Source organism: Mustela putorius, unplaced genomic scaffold, assembly GCF_011764305.1.
Source record: "Mustela putorius furo isolate JIRA1106 unplaced genomic scaffold, ASM1176430v1.1 tig00537227_pilon_pilon_pilon, whole genome shotgun sequence".
Lineage (NCBI taxonomy): Eukaryota > Metazoa > Chordata > Mammalia > Carnivora > Mustelidae > Mustela > Mustela putorius.
This window is the reverse complement of record NW_025422368.1, coordinates 14,467,461-14,492,298: the sequence shown is the minus strand read 5'-3', so window position 1 is coordinate 14,492,298 and position 24,838 is coordinate 14,467,461. Positions and strand designations below refer to the sequence as shown.

The following is a 24,838-nucleotide window of genomic DNA, read 5'->3' as shown; positions in this document are numbered from 1 at the left end:
CAGAGAGCATGAAGCGGGGCTCCATCCCAGGACCCTGGGATCATGACCCGAGCTGACGTCAGAGGTTTTAACCCACTAAGCCACGCAGGTACCTGAAATTTATTTTTTTTTAAAGATTTATTTATTTATTTTAGAAAGAATGGTGGGGAAGGAGGGGCAGAGGGAGAAGGGGAGAGAGTCTCAAGCAGACTGCACTGAGCTTGGAGCCCTACACCAAACTTGATCTCATGACCCTGCAATCACAACCTGAGCTAAAAATAAGAGCCTGAGGCTCAACCAACTGAGCCACCCCTGTGCCCCCAAGATTTACTGAACTTCAAATAGAATAGTTACGTATGTTCAACTTGAGACTTTAAAGAAGAGTCTTGATAAATTACTTCAGATTTTAAAGTCAAAGGAAATCCTAGGATAATCTCTTTTACACTGAGTGTTCTTTTTTTAAAAAAGATTATTTATTTATTTGAGAGAGAGAGTGAGAGCATAGCGGTGGTAGGGGCAGAGGGAAAGGGAGAAGCAGACTTCCCAGTGAGCAGGGAGCCTGAATCAGGGCTCAATTTCTGCCCTGGGATCATGGTCAGAAGTGAACGCTTACCCAACTGAGTCATCCAGGCACCCCAGACACACTGTTCTTAAGGGCATAAAATTCTCACATTTAATGAGATTTTCCTGTTTTCATTATAAACTTTGTCCAACATTCCTATTGTCTCTTAAATTCTTACATTTTTTAGCCTACAAGTTATCCTGTCAGAGTATTTTCAAAGTATGTAATTCTCAAGGTTGCAGAGAACTATATATGTATATGTATGTGTTTCTTCTATTAGACTTTGAGTTTCATGAAAGTGGAGATTGCTTTTTATTTGTCTTTTATGCACTTGGCAGCAAGGTTGGCACAAAGTAGTTTCTTTCTTTTTATTTTTATTTATTTATTTATTTAAAAAAATTTTTTTAAAGATTTTATTTATTTATTTGTCATAAAGAGAGAAGCGAGAGTGAGCACAGGCAGATAGAGTGGCAGGCAGAGGCAGAGGGAGAAGCAGGCTCCCTGCCAAGCAAGGAGCCTAATGTGGGACTCGATCCCAGGACGGTGGGATCATGACCTGAGCTGAAGGCAGCCGCTTAACCAACTGAGTCACCTATCGTCCCACAAAGTAGTTTCTTGATAGGTGCTCAGCAGGAGCTCAGAAATCACTGATGAACAAATTTGCTTATTTTTCTTAACTAGAGCTCCTCTCTAGACCTTGTATGCAATTAATCCCGGTATGAAGACCCTTGGCTCTTGTAAGCATACCTCTGGAGGCCTTTGGCAGCTTAGTATCTGACTCCCCCTCTGATGTTTAGAATATTTGCTAGTCTGCCAGTCTTGGTAAAGGTCTCTACAGTAAACAAAAAAGCCGGATATTTGTTCTCCATAATCTCTGGCAGCCACCCAGTGGGTTTATGGTGTAAATTAAGCCAGAATTTCACGTAGAGTTGGGGAAACATGCTCTGTTTGTAAAAGGTAACCTTAGGACAGAATCATTAATCAACCATTGTTTATCTTATGCCTACCATATGCCAATTCCCCTAGGAGGTCATAGGTTCACAACAGTGAGAACACTGGAGAGATACCGTCCCTTCCCTTATGGAGCTTAACTTCTAGCTTTGAAAATAAATAAGTGCAAATTTTGGTATGTGTTCTGCAGAAAACCAATATAAGGATAGCTGACTTAAAAAAGAATGTCAGTCAGTAGCCATGGGGTAGCATTGGGATGCTTCATGTTTCCTTTAATGGGAAATGGCCAGGATAATATTTTAAACTAAAACTAAAAATGGAAAAAAGCTAGGTAAGCAGAGGAGATGGAAGACTGTTGGTGGCATAGGAAACATTGTTATCAAGGGACATGAGGTTGGGCGGAGTTTGTCATGTTCAAAGTAAAAGCAGATCATGTGACCAGAACACGGGGCAGTGCGGTGGCGGTGGCGGGGGAGGGGGGGTGATTAACAGAGAATGAGATGATTTTAGAGAAATAGAAGGGAGGGATCTATGGAATCTTCTAGAAGGAATGTATTCCACTGATCAACTTCTGGTAAATTTTTTTGATCTTCCTCGATGTTTTCTTCTCTTCCCTTGATCTTTGGAACTCTAGAATAAGATGCCAAATCAGTCATTTACTCTTTAATATTCTTGCAAGGTGTTCTGCTCGTTAGCACTTTGTGATTGTATAGCAATTAAAATTTATTAATTTTGTTGTAGTTCAAAATAATTAAAAATTTTTTTTTTTTTTTAAGATTTAAAATCTTAACATCTTATTCATGAAAGAGAGAGAGTGAGAGAGAGAGCCGGAACAGGGGGAGGGGAAAAGGAGAGGGAGAAGTAGACTCCGCACTGAGCAGGGAGCCCAACACAGGGTTTGATTCCAGGACTCTGGGATCATGACCTGAGCTGAAGGCAGACACTTAACGAACCCACTGAGCCACCCGGAACCCCTGATTTTTATTTTTACTGTTAATTCTCCTATCATCAGTGTCTCTGGTGCTTTTATTTTTTTATTTTTTATTTTTTTAAGGATTTTATTTATTTATTTGGCAGACAGAGATCACAAGCAGGCAGAGAGAGAGGAAAAAGCAGGCTCCCTGTTAAGCAGAGAGCCCAATGTGGAGCTCGATCCCAGGACCCTGGGATCATGACCTGAGCTGAAGGCAGAGGCTTTAATGAACTGAGCCACCCAGGTGCCCCTCTGGGGCTTTTAAATGCCTGCTTCTAACATAATCCCTGTAACGATGTTCCACCCATATGTATTTTTGCCTAGGTATTCTTATATTTTCTCTTCGGTTTCACAACTTCCTTAAGGCATGTATTTTTTGTTTCCTTATGAACAGATAACCATCTTCCCCATTTACCTCTCAAGCAAAACTATAGCCTTCTATGTCATTATAGTGAAATATTTTTAAGAGTACTTTAGAATTTTTTTAAAGTTCAACTGTGTTTATTTTGTTTTTGTGGATGAATTTCCTCATTAATCTTTTCTTGTTTTGTTGCTCAAAGAAACATAGACTTGAGTGGACCGTGGAGCTTCTTCAGTCTTCCAACTTCATTTTACCAATAAGCTCCCTTTATTATTCATTATGCAGTGTTTAACAATCTCATATTTGAATTTCTTTTCATTCAACATGGCCTAATTTTTCACGATTCTTTACAATTGATATTATAAATGTCAATGTAGGCTCTCTTAGCAAAATTAGAAAATAGAATGTTTAAAACACATATGCACACACACACTGAGGATTACTCAACCCTAAACTCCCAGGTAAACAGATTTATCTGTTGCCCATTTTTTATACCAAATTTACATTCATATCCATAAAGTAATAAAAATGTTATTGCTGATATTAACCGTTTGATTGGAAGTAAGCAATGGGACAAATAAGTCAAAAGACAGGTAATTAAATTAGGTCCTATTGTGATACTCAGCCCTCCTTTGTAGAGCTGTCCAGGAGAGGAGTAAGGAGAGCAGTCAGGCTTCCCCAGTTCCCAGCTGGAGTCCTCCAGCCAATCTGCTGTCCTCTCAAGGCTGGGAGGAGGTCTGCACATGTCTTTCTCTCTCATTCTCCTTCATTTGCCAAGGCTGTCCTTTCTTGCTTAAGTAGTTGGCTGACCCAATAACGCTTTGCAGTTTAAACATGTTTAAATGTTTCCTTGGTCTCTGGTTGTCTAATCTGTTACTGAGAAGAAATGCCTTAGCAGAATTTCAGAGAAATGATGTTTTCAGGTATTGACAGAAAAATGCTGATCTGCACGTTGCTATGGCGTTTGTGTCTGTTTACAGTTACATTCCTTCAATGGCAGGTAAAGAACAGTCTAATTATCTGCAAAACTCAGCACTTCATCTTGGCAAGGTAGTTCATTAGACTTTGAAATATCTCCATAAATCAGTTGTTTTCTTAGTCTACTGCAGGCTCTAAATATATCTGCCTTAACCAATATTACTATTTACAAGAGCAGAATCCTGTTATTAAAAAGCTGCAGAGATTTTATGATGAAAACCATGAATTTTTTTTTAAGTGTCTTGGCAAAGAATAAGATTCCATTCGTGAGAAACTCTTCATAAGAAGAAAACGTTCCTATATTTTTAAGTGTTCTATCAGTAACAATACTGTCTATCCGATAAGAAAAGGTCGTTACTGATCCTCTCTGCATCTGCCCTTCCTAAGGACAAGAATATAATGCCAGATGTTTTCATTTCCTCTTATCTCACACACTGCTGCTTTCACATGTGGAATTTCTATTAACTTGAAAGGTGGCACTGAACCCAGAATAAATAGGTATGTAAAGAGAAAATAAGGAACGTTACCACAGATGTGGGAAAATGTATTAAATATACACATGTACATTGCAACCCTATCTTTCGCCTTCCATCTTGAGCATTAGGATACAGCAAGAGGAAAGTGCATATTGACTAATAAATTGTAAATTGATTGCTGCTATTTAAAAACAATACATCGAGGGGTGTCTGGGTGGGACAGTGGGTTAAGCCTCTGCCTTCAGCTCAGGTCATGATCTCAGGGTCCTGGGATCGAGCTCTCTCTCTGCCTGCCTCTCTGCCTACTTGTGATCTCTGTCTGTCAAATAAATAAATTAAATCTTAAAAAAAAAAAAACACATTACATCTATAAGTTAAAAAATAGATAAAACCACACTAGTGGCTCTAAAATGAAAAATAGAAACAGCCCTCTTCTCTTCGTCCCCACCCATCCCAGTTCTACCGGCACCAACCGCAAGGAGTAAGAAGGACCCATGATTGTTTTTGCTTTTAGTTATTTGGGTGGTTATCCTCCAGCTTGTTACCTTGTGGCTAGAGGAACTTCAATAGGGTCCTTCAGGGGCATAGGTCTCTGCCAAACCCCTGGGAGTGGTGCCATCGTGGATCTAAGTTATAAAGGGCCTCAAATTTATACATTAGGTAGGATACACCTTTAAGAAAAAGAAACACACAGAAAATTGCTAGTGCTCCTCCCTGGAAGGAGTCTTTGCAAATCAAGATTCCCAAAGCTTAAACTTTACTTGTTTTAGGGTCAGTTCACTCTGGGTTGCCGTTTATACATTTACCAACAACATTAGACAGTGTCTATTGATTGCCTACTCAGAAGCATGCCTACTCTACCTATAAAAAAAGGTCTCTTTTTCCCACTTACCTTCTAGTGTTAGTCGTGCTGTCGTGTTATTACATCGATAATCAAGGTTTATGACAGTCTCCCAAATTATGTTTTTCATTCTTTGTAGATTCTTTCCAAAGCCTAATAAATGGCAAATGCAATATTACTATATAAATTATATTTTCTATTGAATCAAATAATGTGGTTGAATGGCTAAAGAAGTATATGTAATCTTGTATCATTAAATTTTCCTACTTTAAGGGAAATCTTCCAAGCATCTTATACTTATGATATTCTTAATTTCTCTCTAGAATTTTTTAAAAAAGATTTTATTTATTTATTTGACAGAGAGATATCACAAGTAGGCAGAGAGGCAAGCAGGGAGAGAGGGGGAAGCAGACTCCCTGCTGAGCAGAGAGCCTGATTTGGGGCTCGATTCCAGGACCCTGAGATCATGACCTGGGCCAAAGGCAGAGACTTAACCCACTGAGCCACCCAGGCACCCCTCTCTAGAATTCCTTTTTAAAACTTTTCCTGGGTAAGAATTTACTGGCCCTATTTCTTGAATCTTTGCTTTCCCTTTCTTGTATTTCTTTTATACTTCCCTGGATTAACCCTTCAAGTAATTTTTTATGCCGTTTTGTAAGAGGTAAAGTTTATGAATGCCCTTCAAAATTGAATGACTTCACAGACAATTGCTAGTTTCAGAAAGTGTTCTTTATGCAAAATTTTCAAAGGCATGTTTAATTTAGTTGTCCTTTATGGATTTTAACATAATAGCATGTCTTTAAGATAAGTTTCAAAGCAAATTATAGGAATGAAGGGAAGCGTGGTAGGCATAGTGAGGTAATGTTTAATTCATCTTAAAGTAAATAAGATCATTCTGAAATGGAGTCACCCTTTGTAATTGCTAAAAGGCATGCATTTATATGGGTAAAAGCAAAGAGGAAAGAGTAGACATTACACTATTCAACCAAAAGAGTTACAATTTTCTAAAAATCTAAACATTTTCCCTAAAGGGTTTTTCTTCCTTTTTTGTATTCTTAGTATTCAGGTTAAGAACAGCCATGCCTTATGAACAACCAAAAACTACTCCAAATTCATATCTCAGAATGAATTCAGCCACAGAATAAACACTCCTTCAAAACAATTCAATACACTAAAAGTAAATCACCCTTTCTTATTGAGGTTTTTCTGAAATAAATTGTTTATATTCTGCAAGCTGAGGAAAATAAGCCATTCTACTACATTTTAATACTCTTCAAAATACTACATTTACAGTATCTAATAAGATTATATTTTCATTCTGGCAATTTCCTTAATATTTTCAACAATCATTACTGCTGGTGAAAGATGAGGATTCCATTCTATGTAACTTTTTATATATGTGTTAATGACTCCTTGTTCTATGGGCACCCAATCATTCTAACTCTTCCCCTCGTGGGAGAGAATAGGTTTGAGTAAACACAAGCTGACCTGCACAACATGATTGTTTTTTTGTGTACTTATTTTAAGTCCGAATTGTTGTCCTGTGGAGAATGACGCTTTTGCAATCGTCACGAGTAGGTTGAAGCAGGATTTAAGAACTGCTTTGGCACTCCCTGAGCTTTATGTCCATTTCCTATCCCTGACTTTCCCAGTACCTCACACTTTACCACTGTGGCCATTGTATCCGTTGCTATTGTTTTTTAAGTCTATCCATCCATTTAGCTTTATATGACGTAGCCCTGTGCTACGTCATATAAAGCAACACTAAAATACTGGTAGAAATGCCCAAGTAGTTCATACTGAATTGGAATTAGAGAATACTGATGCTGAATTGTGTGATGTGGACTGACAATACAACAGGTATTTGGAGAAATAAATGGTCACTCTTGCTTGTAATTGTATATAATTTGGAGCTCTTTGGTTGCTAGTGAACAGGAACTGACTATAAAGGAAGAAAAAGAAAAGTTTTTTGGAAGGAGATCATGGTATCCTTACAAAATCTAGAGGAAGACTGAAGAGCTGCCCTGGGAAATGACATAATTCAAAGGTGGAGATGCCTGAGTTCCTTGTTTGTGTTGTTGCCCAGGAATAAGTATACTCCTTCTGTTTTTTTCCATGTTGTGTCACTTCACTCACATATCAAAATGTCAGGAGAGAAAATGTGACTGGATTTAAGTGAAGTAACAACTCCTTGACTGTGGGAGACAAGGGCACCTTGATTTACAACTCAAGAACTATATATGGACTCGTGCTTTTGCCTCTGATGGAGTGACACAACAACCAGCTGTTAGAAAGCAGCAGGCTGCAAATGACCTCTCTGTTCCTCATTGCACCTTTGTTCTTCATCTGGAATCAGAAAACGACAATCCAAAGACTCCAAATCTAAACGTTTTTTCCACTACATTCACACCTGGAAACTGAATGATTCTTTTTACTATTTCAGATTAGTAAATGATCTCAAGCAACAGGTTTAGGATTGGAATTGTGGCCTAGATGTTTGATTTTGGATAAATTACTTCCTATAACCCCTCACTTTCCTGCATAGTCTGGAGATTGCAGCCCATTCATACAAGAACCTATCACAACAGATGCACAAGATACATGAAGGCATTTGTATTATTACTGAAGAAGCGAATGCATCTAGAATAGGCATAGCCAATGAAGCAGATAAAACTACTTTTCTGTTGGAGCACCTGGGTGGCTCAGTGGGTTAAGCCTCTGCCTTTGGCCTAGGTCATGATCTCAGGGTCCTGGGATCGAGCCCCGAATCAGGCTCTCTGCTCAGCGGGGAGCCTGCTTCCCCTTCTCTCTTTGCCTGCCCCTCTGCCTATTTGTGCTCTCTGTCAAATAAATAAATAAAATCTTAAAAAAACACACACACACAAAAAACTACTTTTCTATTAAATAAAATCTCTCAGACTTCGGTCCACACTTGCTAAAAATGATAATCCAATGCATCCCCTTCAAATTATTATTGAATGAGAGAAAGTATAATATTTTAAAGAGAAAGGAGAGAAAGGAAGACAGGAATTAGAGTTTTCTGAATTGGTTCCTGGGAAGAAAATTTCATATAACCTAGTCTTGTATTTTCAGATATGTTCACCCCCCTGTTTCTGTTTTGTTTTTTGTGTTTTAAGTTGGTTGATGGTTTGGGGTCAAGTTTGTAACAGTAAAACATGTCACCTGGTAATGGTAATTAGACTATTTGTGACTTCGATCAGTACTCTGTTACTATATTTAATGTTATATTCTAAAGTATCTCATTGGCAATCTGTACATTGTTATGTTCCAGCACTTAGAGTCCTGAAATCTAACAAGAGGCAAAGAAAGTCACTTTGTGCTGCTAGTGGTAATTACTACCTATTTTTATGATGAGAAACTAGGTTTCCTAGTTTCTCCAAAATGAAGACAGGGAGACATACAGTGTCTAGGGAAGGCTCACTAGGTGTCTCTTGGTGCCATCATGCCAGGTGACAATTGTGGATGAAAAATTGCAGCGACCACAGCCTGACAGCACAAGGAAATCAAGGGCCAGGGTAAGAGAATTCACAAATTGGCAGTGGAGAAAGGGGATAAATCATATCTACTATGGCCTTGGAATCAGATGCAGCATTGGGGGGATTTCTGTTTATTTCACTAACTTTCTTACGTTTGATCTTTACAATTCCAGCTCGCCACCATATTAAAGGGAATTCTGTAACTGATTGGACTTAATGGAAGGGAAAAAGAGACATGAACAGCAGACACAGAGAATGGGCTCCTGGGTGCCTCTTCTAATTCTCTTATTCTCATTTTAGTTGTGGAGACTAGCTCCCATGAAGCCCTCAAACAGATGCAATCAGGTGCAGTTTGTGAGTACATTGCCTCGGGCTGACACTGAGCACCTCCTTCCTGCTGGAGGGCTTCTATTATGCCTAGTCATTAGACATGACAGAATTCTCCCAGCATTCATGCTCCTGTAACTAAGAAGTTCAAGGGTGTTAATGCCCTGTGGCCTAGCCCTTGACCAATGGAGAAGGGAGATGACTGATAAATGCTTTCTCTTTTCTTTCCCTAGTGGATGATTGTGAGATGCATTTCATGAGGCTTTCAGATGTTCTTTGCAGGACTGAGGTTCCCATCATCCGAAAGTGGTTAGCCAAGTCAATGAGCATTCCTCTACTAGTTTTCTCTTCTTCCCCATTTTTACTCTCTCTGACTCTTGATTGCTATTGCCTGGGATCACATTCCCAAATAAATTGCTCTCAAATACAGTTTTTTCTCAGTTGCTACTTTTGGAAAAAGCTGGAGTGAGATAAGAATATAATATGTGTTCATTGAAACTCTATTAGAAATTAACTGTGATTCAAGGTATGCTTTATTTTTCTCACTTGTTTTTAAACAGATAAACTTACTTATTTCACAAATGAATTAAATAAATCTGGAATATTTTAAAGCAGATATCTGACATCTCATTTCATCTATAAACATATTAATATATATCTCTAATATATAAGGCTTGGGAAAACTGAACTAATAATCTCATTACCACATTCTTACAGTTAATAATGTTTTCTTAATATTATCTAATGCCTAATATATGTTTAGTTTTCCCTAATTGTCTCATAAGTGTCTTTTTACACTTAGTTTACTGGAGTCAGAATTGTAACAATATTACACATTATATTCGGTCTCTCTTAATCTTTAGCAATTCCTTCTTTCCTTCCTTCCTTTCTTCCTTCTCTTTCTCTCTTTCCATTTACTTATCAAAGAAATCAGATCATTTGCCCTGAAGAATTTTCCACATTCTAGGTTTGAATGATTGTTTCTTCAAAGTTCACTTTAAATACAAATCCTTTTTTAAAAATGTAAGCATCATTCCTAGAAAGTTCGCTCTGCAAAATGTGGGTTACTGCTTACTCTGGGAATGGTTTCCATCTCTGCTTCCTTGGTGCTGAATTTCTGATTTCCGACTTAGGAGTGCTTTGCATTCTCTAATGAGCAGAGGCAAAGGAAAGCTGATTTCCTGCTCACTTGGAGGAAAAAGTGACTTCTTGTATCTGTGCTGAAGATGTACTTCTGCACTGAGTTGTATTTAGTTATTTATATCACACCTCATTGCATAATTATTTGAGGTGTCATACAAACATAAATACAAATCAAGAAATTTAAAATATCATATAAAGAATTAAATGCAAAAGGAACACTAAGGTAGGAAAAATAAGTATAAAACTCAAGGTGTCACTAAACAGAATGATGGGCACCAAGATGCTTCATGTAAAACACTATTGGTCATTCTCTATGATCATAATGTATCAATGGTACCCTTGTTTTTTCACTACTGTATGCCAGGACTTATAACCATGTCCTGCCCATAGAAGGAGTCAAAAACTGGCTGTTGACCAACTACTTAACTATTTATGCCCAATCACATAGTCTCTATATGTGACTGGCTGAGGATATAATATGAACATAAATTTTATTACATATGCATTCTTGGTTTAGTCTTTCTGGGAATATGAAGACATTGAGAGTAGACAGCATGTAAGAATACGTTCAGTGGGTTTCAGAGGTTTAGGTTCAAGTGAAGGACAGGGGAGAAAGCTATTTCTAAATCCTGGAAATAACAATTACTGTTTTCCTTCCATTAAAGAAAAAATTAGATTTATACATATAAATATATTGATATATATTATATTTATAATAACACTGCAAGAATAAAGAGCCACTTCAAAATGAAATGGTGACTTGACATTTTACTTTAGTAACTGGGAAAAACACATTCTGTGATAAACAAAGAACAACAGTCTTCAGATTATGGTCATAGAAGTAATTTGCAGCTGAAGGTCATAGAAGACATGGGAATACTTAAGTCTGGAACTGTATATTTGCCTGAATGAAGCCTCAACTAAATAGAAAGTAAATAATTTAAAGCTCATTTAAAGGCATTATAAAACAAGAGATAGGCCATTTTCTAAAATTAAAAAAAAAAAAAACTGAAACACCACGGAAATTTTCTTTAAAAATATTCAGACAACAAAATTTAGACAAAATAGAATTTTAATTTTTAGAGCAAAATGAATCTACACTTTTGTTTATTAGAACCATTGAAGTTTCAGGAAGTTTAAATAAAATTAACATATCAACAAATGAGTCCTTTAAAATGTAAATTACTACATAAATATAAAATAAAATAATCAGCTCTTACTCTTAGCATTGTCAGGCACTGGAGGCAAGGAAAAAAGAAGCAAACAAATAAACCAACCATAGCATTTGGTTTTTGCCTGAGAGCTGCTGACAGGAACCCCGTGTCATGATAGTGTAATCAACTTTTCTGAAAGTCTCTTGTCCCTTTGTTCCATTACTTAGATCAAGGTATTGTGGTGGCCAGTGGTTTTTATACTCAAGTCCATACAAATATTTAACCAACTGAATGTTAAATCAAGCTCAAATATTTTTTTTCCTCAGAGCATACATACATGACAGATTGCAAAAATGGAGAAAATGAAACTGTCTAAAATATAATGAAATGACTTCTGTAGTACACCAAGCCTTCCTGCCTAAGAATTAACCAAAGTCAAACCCCAGTATTTAGTAGGTTTGATTTATGAAGGAGCATTTCAAGTAGGAGGACAGTAACTCTGAGTTTTTATGTTATAATAAAAACTATTATTATTATTAATAATTAAACCTAATATAATTGAATTGAATAATAAACCTAAGTAATAATTGAACCTAAACCTCTGAAACCCACTGAACATATTCTTACATGCTGTCTACTCTCGATGTCTTCATATTCCCAGAAAGACTAAACCAAGAATGCATATGTAATAAAATTTATGTTCATATTATATCCTCAGCCAGTCACATATAGAGACTATGTGATTGGGCATAAATAGTTAAGTAGTTGGTCAACAGCCAGTTTTTGACTCCTTCTATGGGCAGGACATGGTTATAAGTCCTGGCATACAGTAGTGAATAATTATTAATATTATTATTAATAATTATTATTATGTTATAATAATGGACATATATTTAAGGCAAAACAAGTTTAGTTGATTCAGTTCACTTCTTTATTCATTAATTCAACAAATTTATCTTGCTCACTACTATATCCAAATACTGTGCTTAGTTCTAGGATCACAGAGGAAAGTGAAGTATATTCCTTTCCCTCAAGATTTGACAGATTAGTAGAGGAAATAGAAATAAATCTGGGATTACAATTTACTCTGATATAAACTGAGTTAGAAAGAGGTATGTAAAGTCAGGTTTATGTGAGCAAATAGGAGTATAAAAGTTGGCCTCAGGGTATGCCTGGGGAGGTGGGGGTAAGAACAAAGAACCCTTCTTGTGGATAGTGGTACCCTAATTTATTTTTAATGGATAAAGGAAAAGTGAGAAAAGTATTCTAAGAAAAGGAAAACTGCATTATATATTGAAGGAAATCTAATTAATTCCATTTGGCTGGGGTGAAAGGTGATTATTCGGGATGATTGGAGTGGAGGATATAGTGGAAAGTGGGAAACAGTATGAGAATCGTGAGGAAAGTTTAAACTCTATTTTGAGAGGCATTGATGGATTTTTTAAAATTTTTATTATGATGGAATTATTTTTTAAAGATTTTATTTATTTGAGAGAAAAAGACAGAGGGAGCACAAGCAGGCGGAGAGGCAGAGGGAGAGAGAGAAGCAGACTCCTTGCTGAGCTGGGGGTCTGACATGGGGCTCAATGCCAGGACCTAGAGATCACTGACCTGCTCTGAAGGCAGATACCCAACATGTGAACTATCGCCCTTGACACGCAAGGACAACAAGAAGCCCCAGTTCAGATGTATCTTCTCTCTCTTTATTTCCGCAAGTCTACACACTTATATATGTTTACATGACCAATCAGCGAGCAGGGTACAGGAGGGAGCGAATCAGGCTGTACACCTAAAGGAACAACTTTGCTAACAACCAATGCTGTTTACTTCCTCTTTTGGGCATTCCTCTTAGTCTCACGTGGCAATCCTATCCTGGCAACTAGCCAGGCGCCATCTTTTAATGGCAGAGGCCGCCCTGGTCAGGGGCCTGCCTCCGACAGTGAACCACCCAGGTGCCCTGAGAAGAACTGATGGATTTTTTGAGTGAAGATGTGACATGATCAGATTTTAAAACTAAAGAGATGACTCTGGAGCAGTATGGAGATTCTAAGTGAGTGACTGGGCAACTGGTTGGATGCTATTGCAGTAAACCAGCTCTGAACATAAGGCACAGCATGATGAGGGAGGCTCGTCATAAACAGTGTAGGGAGAGAACTTGATGGGACCGGTAGCTGATGCTGTGTAGGAGGGGAAGTAAAAGAAGTCAAGGGTGGTGCTCAGACTTGAACAACTGGGTGAATGGTGGTGACTTTCACTGAGATAAGAAAACATTTAAGGAGTGGAGGATTGGAGAGAAAATACAGAACTGAATTTTGAACTGAGTTTGAGATGTGCTATCCACTTATAGAGTTTAGTAAGGAGTTGGAACAGGAAACATCAACAATTGAGAAGAGGACAGGGAAAGAAAAGTCCATGAGAGAAAGTGAAGAGGACTGAGAAACACGGAGAACTCAGAGAGCAGAGTGTCACATAGGCCGCTGCAGGAAAGATTCAAGAGTAAAAATCCATAAAATCATCACAAGCAGAGAGAGGTCAAGTAAGAAAACAAGATGTATCCATTGGCCTTCGTTGTCTCAGCATGGGCAATTTCAGTAGAAGCCACATTCTACTAGATGAAAGAGGGAATCATGGTGAGAAAGTGAAGATGGGATGTCAGTCCCCTGTAAAGAAGTCAGGCTGTGAAGTGTAGTAGAGATCTTAAATATTAGCAGGGTGGACCTAGGAGAGGTAAGAAAAAGAATTTTGATTTTTGATTTTTATATTTTCAAAGCATGAAAATATCGGGGGGAGAGAACCTACAAAATTTGAAGATAAAGCCGCTGAAGAGAAAATGATTGATAGGCAAGTCCCTAAGGAGGACAAAAGACCAGGCTTAAAGAAGGAATGACATGAAGGGAGAGGACAAACTGAAGAAATTTGAGCTTAACTGGGTAATTCTCTTAGTCAAGTGCATGGCTATGTTTGCCCTGTCTGCTATGGTCAGGTAGACATGATGTTGGAGTTTGATGTCTTGTCAAGAAAGAAGAAACAGGAGCAGCTGGCACCACAATAAGAAAACATAGTGGATGGGTTATTGATTATCTTAAAATATCTTGTAACAACTTCTGTCTAATACTTACAAAGAGCTATTAATAATCTTACCCATTAAAAAAAAACAACACTGTCATTCTTACTTAATGAAAATATATTCTCTGCTAAAGCTGAGAACATCTCTGCTACAGCTTATCAACATCTGTCCACGCCTTATGGAAGAGTTTGTTTTCCAAATGAAACTAGAATAACAAGCCTGACATTTAATATACTTAATATGCAGTCTGTCTCATGATGCATCAATGAATTTATTTTCAATAGGAAATCTTTGGGTTGTAAAAGGAAATTACAAGTATAAATATATTTTAAATATAGTTCCACAAATAAGTGCCACAAATTTATTAACAGGGTTACTAGTTCATCTGAAGCCTTATGATAGCGTCTTTTATTGGAGGTATGATTTTACTTTAATAATAAAAGGTATTTTGTAGATTTGATTATATGTTTGAATTTTTACTTTAATAATAAAAGGTACTTTGTAGATTTGATTATATGTTTGAATTTTCCATTGAATTATTTATATAAAAGTCATCTGCTATCACGATTTCCTAATGATGTGAATGCATTTAATGGCATTGAACTGTACATTTAAAAATGGTTAAAATGATCAATTTATGTTATGTATATTTTACCACAATAAAAACGTCATTTGCTATATAATTTAATATTATGTAGGTTGGACAATATCTTTATTGTAAAAATATAATATGGATAGTGAATTAGAAACTTCGATGTTGCAATGAAAGGGCAGTTGAGTGTTAAACAGTAGGCAAGCACATCAGAGAAAGGTCAGATAAGAATGAATGTCCCTACCCACCTCTATTACCCTCTGTTGGTGTGCTTTAGGAAAATATATTTTTAAAATTCTGCCCACAAGGCCCCATAGCTAATGAGAACTATGACTTAAGAAGAATGTAATTTTTCATAAATTAATCAAGGAAAATATGAAAGGAAACACAGGCATTCACCAAAAAGCTGATCCCTCTCCTTGGAAGCTTCCTCTCCTTGTTATCTTGGAAGGTAACATGGTTGGCAAGAGTACACATTTGACACATTTAGGATTTAGAAACCGAATATTTGAGCTATGGGGTTTGTTTTAGTCCATTTACGTTGCCATAACAGACCCAAAGAAATTTGGGTAAGGACAGACTCATCAGCAATTACTCTCCATTCCTCTAATCCCCCACTTACCATAGGCAATCCTTGATTTACTTTCAATTTTTATAGCTCTATCATGGGTATTTCTTACAAATGAGATCATATAACACATGGCCTGATTGGCTTCTTTCACTTAGCATAATGTTTTCAAGTTTCATCTACATTATAGCATGTATCAGTACTTCGTTTCTTTTTGTTGCCAAATAATATCCCATTTGTGGATATATCACATTTTATTTATCCATTAATCTGATAATGGACATTTGGGTTGTTTCTACTCTTTGGGTATTGCGAATAATGCTGCTGTGAGTATTAATGTCCATGTTTTTGCATGGATATATGTTTTCGTTGGGGGAGGCATTTTTCCTAGAAGTGGAATTGCTGATAATTTTATGTTTAACCTTTTGTGGAATGCCAGATTGTTTTCCAAAGTGGCTGCACCATTTTATTTATTTATCTTAAAAAATATTTTATCTATTTATTTCGCAGACAGAGATCACAAGTAGGCAGAGAGGCAGGCAGAGAGAGGAGGAAGCAGGCTCCCTGCTGAGCAGAGAGCCCGATGCAGGGCTTGATCCCAGGACTCTTGGGATCATGACCTGAGCTGAAGGCCAAGGCTTTAATCCACTGAGCCACCCAGGCGCCCCAGTGGTGGCACCATTTAAAATTCCTACCAAATTCCTTCCTCTGCATTTTTGCTGACACTTGTTACTGTCTTTTTATTTTAGTCATTATCATCATTCATCTCCACATGATTTTGATTCATATACATTTTATGGCTAATGATTTTGAGCATCTTTTAATATGTTTATGGGGCATTTGCCTATTTTCTTTGGAGAAATGCTATCATTTGTTGAGTTTTAAATTGGATTATTTATGTTATTGAATTGTAATAGTTGTTCATAAATAGAAAGACTAGTTCTTTGTCCGTATATGATTTGCAAATATCCCCCCCCATTCTGTGGGTTGTTTTTTCATCTTTTTGTTGTTATTCTTTAAGGCAAAAAATAATTTAATTTTGATGAATTCCATTTGATGTGTCAGTTTTTTCTTTTGTCATTTGTGCTGTGGTGTTATACCTAAGAAGACTTTGACTAACCCAAAGCCATGAAGATTGACTCCTCTATTTTCTCCTAAGAGTTTTATACTTTTAACACATAAATGTAGGCTACAATCCATTTTGAATTGTCTTGTGTGTGTATGGTGAGGGAAACATCAACTTCATTCTTTTGTGTGTGGATATCCTGCTATCCTAGTATCATTTGTGAAAAGGCTATTCTTTCAAAACATTGCTCTTCTTTTACAAAATTATTTTGGCTCTTCTGAGTCTCTTAAATTTCTACACGAATTTTAGGATTAGCTTATCAATTTTTGCAGAAAAGCCAGATGATGTTTTGAAGAAGAATTGGATTGAAGCTATATGCCAGTGTGAGTACCCCCTGCCATCATAACAATATTAAGTCTTCCCAACTATGAGCACAGGATGTCATTCCATTTATTTATATTTTGTAGTTTTCAGTATATACAAGTCCTACATTCCTCTTACTAAATTTATTCTTAAGGATTTTATTCTTTTTGATGCTATTGTAAAATGGAATTGCTTTCTTAATTCCATTTTCAGGTAGAACATTGCTAATGCATAGAAATACAGTTGAGTTTTGTATGCTGACATTGTACTTAAGTAAATATAGAAAATTTATTTCATTCTCTTTTATGTGGCTTTTTATACAGTTGTGTGTTTTTATGACCACCTTCATAATCATGATTCTTAGAAATCTGAATGATCTGAATGATGATTTAGCAGGTTACCTAGCTGCCTTTCATATAAATCTTGCACCTACTAATGCCTTATATCAGACACTGGCATGTTGGTTTAGGAAAGGGGCTCCCCAAAACTGACAGCTCTTCAGAAATACCTTCAGATACCGTTATCTCTCTTTTCATTCTAGACTGACTGAATCAGAATCTTTGGGAATGGAGACTGGATTCTGTGCTTTAAAAATACACTAAGTTAATTTGATGCAGTCTATCTGTGAGTTTTTATTTAGGAAACACTATGTTAAGTACAATTCTGTGAGGCAAATATATTCTTGCTTTAATAACTCACCTTGGTGCATCTATTAGAAAAGCAGTTTATTGATTCATCCAAACATTTCTCACTGTTTGCAATGAAAAAACAAAAACAAAAACAAAAACAAAAAACAAACAAAATAGTGAGCCAAATTAAATCCCCTGGTTTCAGGTAGCCGATATTTGAGTGTGTGGGGGGCGGGGAGTCAGACAATGAACAAGTAAATGGCAAGAAGGAATGTAAAGCAGGCTAAGGGTTTAAAGGATGACAGGGGCAGTTACAGACTGCGGTCAGGGACGGCCTTTCTGTAAGGGGATATTTAAGCAGAAACCTAAAGGAAGAAAGAAAATGAGTCATGAAAATGCTGAGAAAAAATGTCCAGTGCAGAAAGATTAGAGAGTGCAAAGATCTATGGAGGAAGAGGACGCTTAAAGCTTTCAAGAACAAGAAGGTCAGTGGATTTGAGGAGGGTGAGCCACTGAGAAAATGATAGCAAATGAGATAGAGAGGTGAGGACATTCCACATGACACTGCGTGGGATGAGATCCATGCAAGGTGTGTACAGAAGGGTAACGTGATGTGATTTAGAGCGTTAGGTGGAGAACAGATAAAAGAACAGCGGGTAGAGGACTGTGACAGTGGTCTAGTGTAGATCTCAGTATGTGGTCTAAGGAACCCCAGAGGAATATCAAGAACCTTTCAGGGGTCCCTGAAGTCAAAATTATTTTAATGGAAAATAAGATATTGTTTGTCTTTTTCACTGTATTGACTTCTGTACTGATGGTGCAAAGGCAGTAAGAAGGAACATACTGGCCCCTTTGCATGAATCAAAACAGTGGCACCAGACTCTACAAGTAGCCACTGCATGCTCCACAACCACAAACTCACATTAAAAAAAAAAAAAAAAGTAAAGGGGTACCCAGGTGGCTCAGTCATTAAGCATCTGCCTTCAGCTCAGGTCATGATACCAGGGTCCTGAGATGGAGCCCTGCATCAGGCCTCCTGCTCAATGGAGAGCCTGCTTCTCCCTCTCCCTCTCTGGCTTGCCCTCCTTGTGCTCTCTCTCTCTCTCTCACTGTCTCTCTCTCTGTCAAATAAATAAATAAATAAATATTAATATAAAACAAATAAATAGGCTCCTTCACTTAAGTATATCCTTGATGAAGTAGTAGACATTACTCTTATTAAATATCAAACCTAGAGTACATTTTAAAAAAATTTTATTTATTTATTTGAGAGAGAGAGAGAAATAGTGAGAGAGAGAGAGCATGAGTGGGGAGGAAAGGGAGAAACAAGCTCTCTACTGAGCAGGGAGCCCAACATGGGCTTTGATCCTAGGACCCTGGAATCATGACCTTAGCTGAAGGCAGATGCTTAACCAACTGAGCCACCTAGGCACCCCTCTAGAGAACACTTTTGTTAATAATTCTGTATTATGAAATGGGAAGTGCACATAAAGCTCTTTTGCTGTTTATGAAAGTATGATGGTTGTCTAGAAGAAAAACATTTGTGCAAGTTGCTAGTTAAACTTGCCACCTTTTTTTTACTGAACAGAACATCATTCAAAGAACACTGATAGGCAAACTATATTCAGACTTGGCAAATATTTTCTTGAAAATGAACAAAGTAAGTTTGCTACTTCAGAGAAAACAGCTAAAATATTCGCTGGCAATGGTTAGCTTTGATTTTGAAGGAAGCACTAAATTTTGGAAAATGGCTGTCTATCAGCAAGAACTTGATGGTTCCCAATAATTCAAACATTTTAATGAGATTGTGGTGATAAGTAAAACTATGCCACTCTTTTTAACTGATTTTTTTGGAAATATAGTTATTGTTATAAATGTTATTTATTTATCATTGTTATTTTTCAAAGAGTAGTAAATTATAGCATAGGCTTTCAGTAGGACAAATACTGCATGATTCCACTTACATGAAGTATCTGAAATAATCAATGTGAAGAACAGAATGGTATTCCTGGAGTCTAGGAGCAGGGGGAAATGGGTAGTTGCTACTCAACTGCTATAAAGTTCCATGTGTGACAGGTGATTAAGTTCTATAGATCTACTCTATAACTTTGTGCCTATAGTTAACCATATTATACTGTACACTTAAAAATTTTTTAAAAGGGTAGATCTTGTGTTAAGTATACTTACCATAGTAAAAAAAGAAAAAGGAAAAGGAAAAAACAAAAGACCAGAGTCAAAGTCACTTGTGACTTTCGGAAATTAATTTAATCTCTTTGGGATTCAATTTCTTAATCTGCACATGAAGAAAATATCAACAAATCTTATAGGCTTGTTGTGAATATTAAATAAGAGGTGGTAAAATATTTAAAGAACACAGTATAATTATAAGCATATAAATGGTACATTATAATAGTGTCTTTATTTAAATATTCCTTCTTTTCAAGATTCTTTAAGTTTTTCTCCAGCATTATGTCAAACATTGGAAACAAAGTGTCTGCACTATGATGATTTAGATATGCGTTTTCTATGTTACAATATATTACAATATGGTTCCTTAAACTTTATAGAGATTATTTACCTGATATTTACTAGGGACAAATGAAAAGGACAAAGTAATATCTAATATGTGTAACTGAATTCATTTAACACAATTCTAAATCTCAAAATATAGGAGGATAAAATTTAAAACCTTTACTAATCAAATATTAAATCCCTGAGGCAGATACAGGAAATCATCCATCCATTCATTCACTCATTCATCCATTCATGCATTCATTTCTTTATAATAAATTCACCAAGACCATACTTTGAGTTAGGTACAGCTAGGTACTCGTAATTCAAAGATAAGCAATACAAATTGCCTCCAAACAATTTATGATTGCTGAGTGAGAATCACAAATTCAAATGAGCCAATGGAGTGTTTTGGAAGCATGTAGTAAAGTGTAGAGTAGAAAGACGGAGTACCAAGGATAGTAAGTTATTCTGCCTGTGGGAGATGAATGGCAGTCAGAGGAGGTTATCTAGGAGGTGATGGGCTCAATCTGAAAACGTATGTATTTTTGCCTGGTAGATTTTGGCAGTGGGGGTTGAGGAGAGCATTCTAGGGAGAGAAGATAATTTAAGCAAAGTCACAAAGGTATGAAATAGCAAGACATATTTTAGGGTATGCTGTTAAGTTGCACATGATGGGAAGAGGATTTAAAGATAGGTGGTAAGATAAAAGCTATGGTTGGGGGCTTGGGTGGGTTAGTTGGTTAAGCCTCCGACTTTGGCTCAGCTCATGATCTCGGGGTCTTGGGATCAAGCCCTGTGTTGGGCTCCCTGCTCAGTGGGGAGTGTGCTGCTCCCTCTGTCTGCCACTCCCTCTGCTTGTGTTCTCTTTCTGTCTCTCAAATAAATAAAGAAAATCTTAAAAAAATATATAAGCTATGGCAAGAACAGGAGAAGTCCTGTATGTTTCCCTATAAGTGAGCCACTAAAAGACAAAATAAAGATCCATATCTATTCTCTGGCTCCATTCAAGTCCATCTAAGATATATTTCCAGGAATAGTGGTGCAGATTTCAAAAGTGTTTTTTAAATGAAATTTTAAAAGCTCTAAAGTACTTAAAAACAATCTGATACCTACTTCCAAAGATGCTTGAGTATGATCGGGAGATTTCCAAATACTGGACTAGAATTTATCTTTGTGATTCTCAGCCTTTTGCTGGCAGTTCCATGATGAACATCTGCTTGAATCATTTTAGTTTTTATGAAATTGTGCTGATCCGCAGAGAGAAACACGTATTGTCGGTTTAGTTCCAACATGTAGTTTCTTCCTAAGATTTTGAAAAAAGAACAAAAAAAGTTATTAAGTTGATGTGGTACTTAAGAGACTTAAAACATCAATGCAAAGAGAGGTCTAGGGTTGAGCATTTGAAGATATTTATAACTTCCATGCACAAGGAAAAAGAACTCAAACACCTTCCCAGAGTTAATTCAAAATCAGAGACCAAAATAAGGATGTTAATATATTTTGGAGAGATTCTTTCTTGGCTCTATTTTCCATTGAACAAGAGATTAATCTTTATAGCAAACAAGAGAAAACAACAACAAAAACATCAATAAAACAACTTTAGAAAAAGATATAACTGTATTATCCTTATGCATGAAAAGTTTTGTGAAGGCCTCAATGATGTACAGTAAGTTGAGCTGAATATACGTAGCAAGACAGTCCCTTACACAGGGCAAATGTTATAACGAAAAAAAGGAAAAGACATGTTGATATAAGATAGTGTGTTCCACCACTTTGAAGCTCTTCCTTTAGATCTTATATTCCTCTATCACTGGCCTACTGAGGTAATAATCAGAAATATCAGTGCTTCTTATTGTGGAGGAAAAGTCCCTACGGGAACATTGAATAGCTAAGTAGAATGATATCTGAAATATATGTTATAGGCGGGCATAGTTGTTCCTTCAAAAATAAATTGTGGATGTTCATCCATTTATTTCTGGTAATTAATGAAAAATTAACTCAAGGATAAACAAATTGACCAATGAAATAGAAAAAGGAGTCAGATCCATGTATAATTGAAACTTTATTTATGACAGAGTTACTCTTGCAGATAACTATAGATAGAAAGACCTTTCAAAACAAATTGTTGGAATAACTCTTTATGCAAATGAAAAATATTGAAAACGAAACGCTACCTTACATAAATGATGTACTAATTGTCTATTACTGTGTTACAAAGAAGCCCCCAATGTAGGGCTCCAAACCATAATAAGTATTGATTTCACACAGTTTGTATAGGTCAGAAATTCAGGAGCAGCTTATTTGGTAATTCTGCCACAGAGTCTCTCATGAGGTTCCAGTCCAAATGTTAGTCTTGTGTTATAGTTTTCTGAAAACATGGCTGAGACAGGAGAATCTGCTTCTAGGTCGATTGTCTGCATGGCTATTATCAACGAGTTTCCCACTGACTCTTGGCCAGGGAGGTCAGTTTCTAACTACATGGACTACTTTATAGGGCTATTCGAGTGTTCTCACGAGATGGCACCTGGCTTCTCCCATAGTTAGTGCTACAAGAGGGAGAGAGCAAAATGGAAACAGCAATTACTTTTATTATCTAGGCACAGAAATCAAATACCATCATTTCTTTTAAAAAATACTATTCATTTGATAGAGAGAGAGAGCAGGGGGTAGGAGCAGAGGAGGAGGGATAAGCAGACTCCCTGCTGATCAGGGAGCAGGACATGGGGCTCAATCCCCGGGATCATGACCTGAGCCAAAGGGAGATGCTTAATGGACTGAGCCACCCAAGTGCCTGCAAATACCATCATTTCTGTGCATCCTATTTATTATCCAGGTTAGCCTTATTCAATGTTGGGAGATAACACACAAGGGTATGAAAACAGGCAGAGATTTTGGGAGGTGGTCCTGGAAACTGCTTACCACATGCACAAATTAATTATAGATGGGTTAGAGAATTCTGTAATACTTTTATAAACAATCTATGAAAATATCCTTATGATCTCAAGGCACAGGTTTCTCAAACAAGAAGCAAAATGCTCCAATTATAAAGGACAAGATTAATTAATTCAATTACATTAGAAATAAGGCTTCTTTGTATCAAAGGACAGTATACAGAAAGTGAAAACAGTAATGAACCCCTTTATGTTTTCCTTTCTTCTCTCCCTGCTTCATTTTTCTTTTTATCTCCTTCTTGCTTCCCTGGAATTTGACTTCTTGATAAAAACAACACAGCTTTATACATGCTCTATCTTTCAGGGTACTCAGGGGAAGATAAAATTAATTATTTCTTGCTGAATTTGGAGGATCCAGTAGCAATTCAGGAAGGGGAGGGCAGGGAAGAGATGAGACAGAAGTGAGAAGATGAGAAAGGAGCCAAATGGATCACATGAAGCCAGGTTTTTAAAATTTTTTTTTTTTTTTTTTTGCAATGAAGTAGCAGTGAAAAATCCCCAGCAGTGGATAAGATGCCTGACATATCTTTAATAACTAGGATGTTTATTATTAGATATAAGATGATCTTCCTTTAAAGTCCCTCCTACTCCTCTCACTTTCCCAAATTTAGTAAGTTATATCACATACATATATATTTTATTATTTTTTCTTATTTTGTGGCACTATAATAAATGACTGTGTTTCATATCTGGGTTAACATGACCTATAATAGAAATGGTATTATCAGGTGGAAAGGTTATTCATCAGCTAAGCTAACTCAAAGAGCAAAACGTTAGAAGCCAGAAGGACCAAGAAAATGTTAGACCTAGGTAATTTCCAGAAAATTGGAGAAAAGTTTTATACTGACCCAGGCATGGAATGGAATGATGGAGGAAATTTGATTTAGACATTAGGGGGACTGGAGATCCCACAGGTCACCTGGGCTATATATAAAACACCTATATTGTCCAGCAATGGTCGTCATCAGGGGCTACTACTGCAATGATACTGATTTTTAGAGGTCACTTTAAATAAATAAGTAAATAAATACAGAAGTCTTTTATTAAAAAAAGATACACTTATTTCTTTAATCAATAAGGGTTTCTGACACTATTTATTGATGTTAGAATTGAATTACGGATGCTTCTTCCAGATATGAGGTTTTGTTGCTATGACTGTTGATATTTGGGAACTGCCATTTGAGACCATTTATTCAGTTCTGGGCAGCTGTATTAGGGATGCCATAAGCTGTTCACAAGAATCTTTAATTTCATAAAGGGAGTAGTTGGAGATGTCCATGCTTATTTTTTATAGGTAGTGTGACTGTTTTAAATAGAGCAAAAAAAGCACTATGTCTACTAAAAAGATAATACTGTAAAAGTTAGAAGTTATTTCTTCTTGTTCTGGTAGATATTTCTACTTTCTAATTTATTAAACAAACAATCATTTCTAAGATTACACTCATATGCACTTATCATGTATAGACAAAAGTCTTTCTAAAACCTTTCGTAAGTCACACTTCATGCATGTCAATGAAGCTCACAGATATCTGACATTTCCTAAATCAAAGTGACAGTGACGCTGCCTGTCATTTTTAGCATGATTCAAAATAGTTCAGATATGAGTAGTGCAGGACAACTATACATACTCCTCTTGCAAATAATTTATGTGAAACAAATATACTTTATTTTTAATGTTTTGATTGAGAAAAGATTTTTTAGTGATACTGCAATGACCTAAGGTCATAAACTCCTGCAAATCAAATCAAATAAAATTAAAAAAAGTTTCAGTTGTTATATTTATCTAGAAATTTATGTGATTTAGCAATTTGTCTTATGCCAATCAGTAGGTGGAAAAACATCTTTC

The 24,838-nt window shown here is 36.5% G+C and overlaps 1 long non-coding RNA gene across 3 annotated transcripts in view; it reads right to left on the bottom strand.

The window, feature by feature from the left end:
• LOC123389980 overlaps nucleotides 1–24,838 on the bottom strand; it is an 82,919-nt gene that overhangs the window by 790 nt on the left and 57,291 nt on the right. For all 3 annotated transcript variants that reach the window (XR_006604659.1, XR_006604661.1, XR_006604660.1), the window contains exons 3-4: nucleotides 21,155–21,344; nucleotides 5,173–5,274 (exon numbers count right to left, since the gene is read on the bottom strand). This is a non-coding gene — a long non-coding RNA (uncharacterized LOC123389980). The remainder of the gene's footprint in view (nucleotides 1–5,172; nucleotides 5,275–21,154; nucleotides 21,345–24,838) is intronic.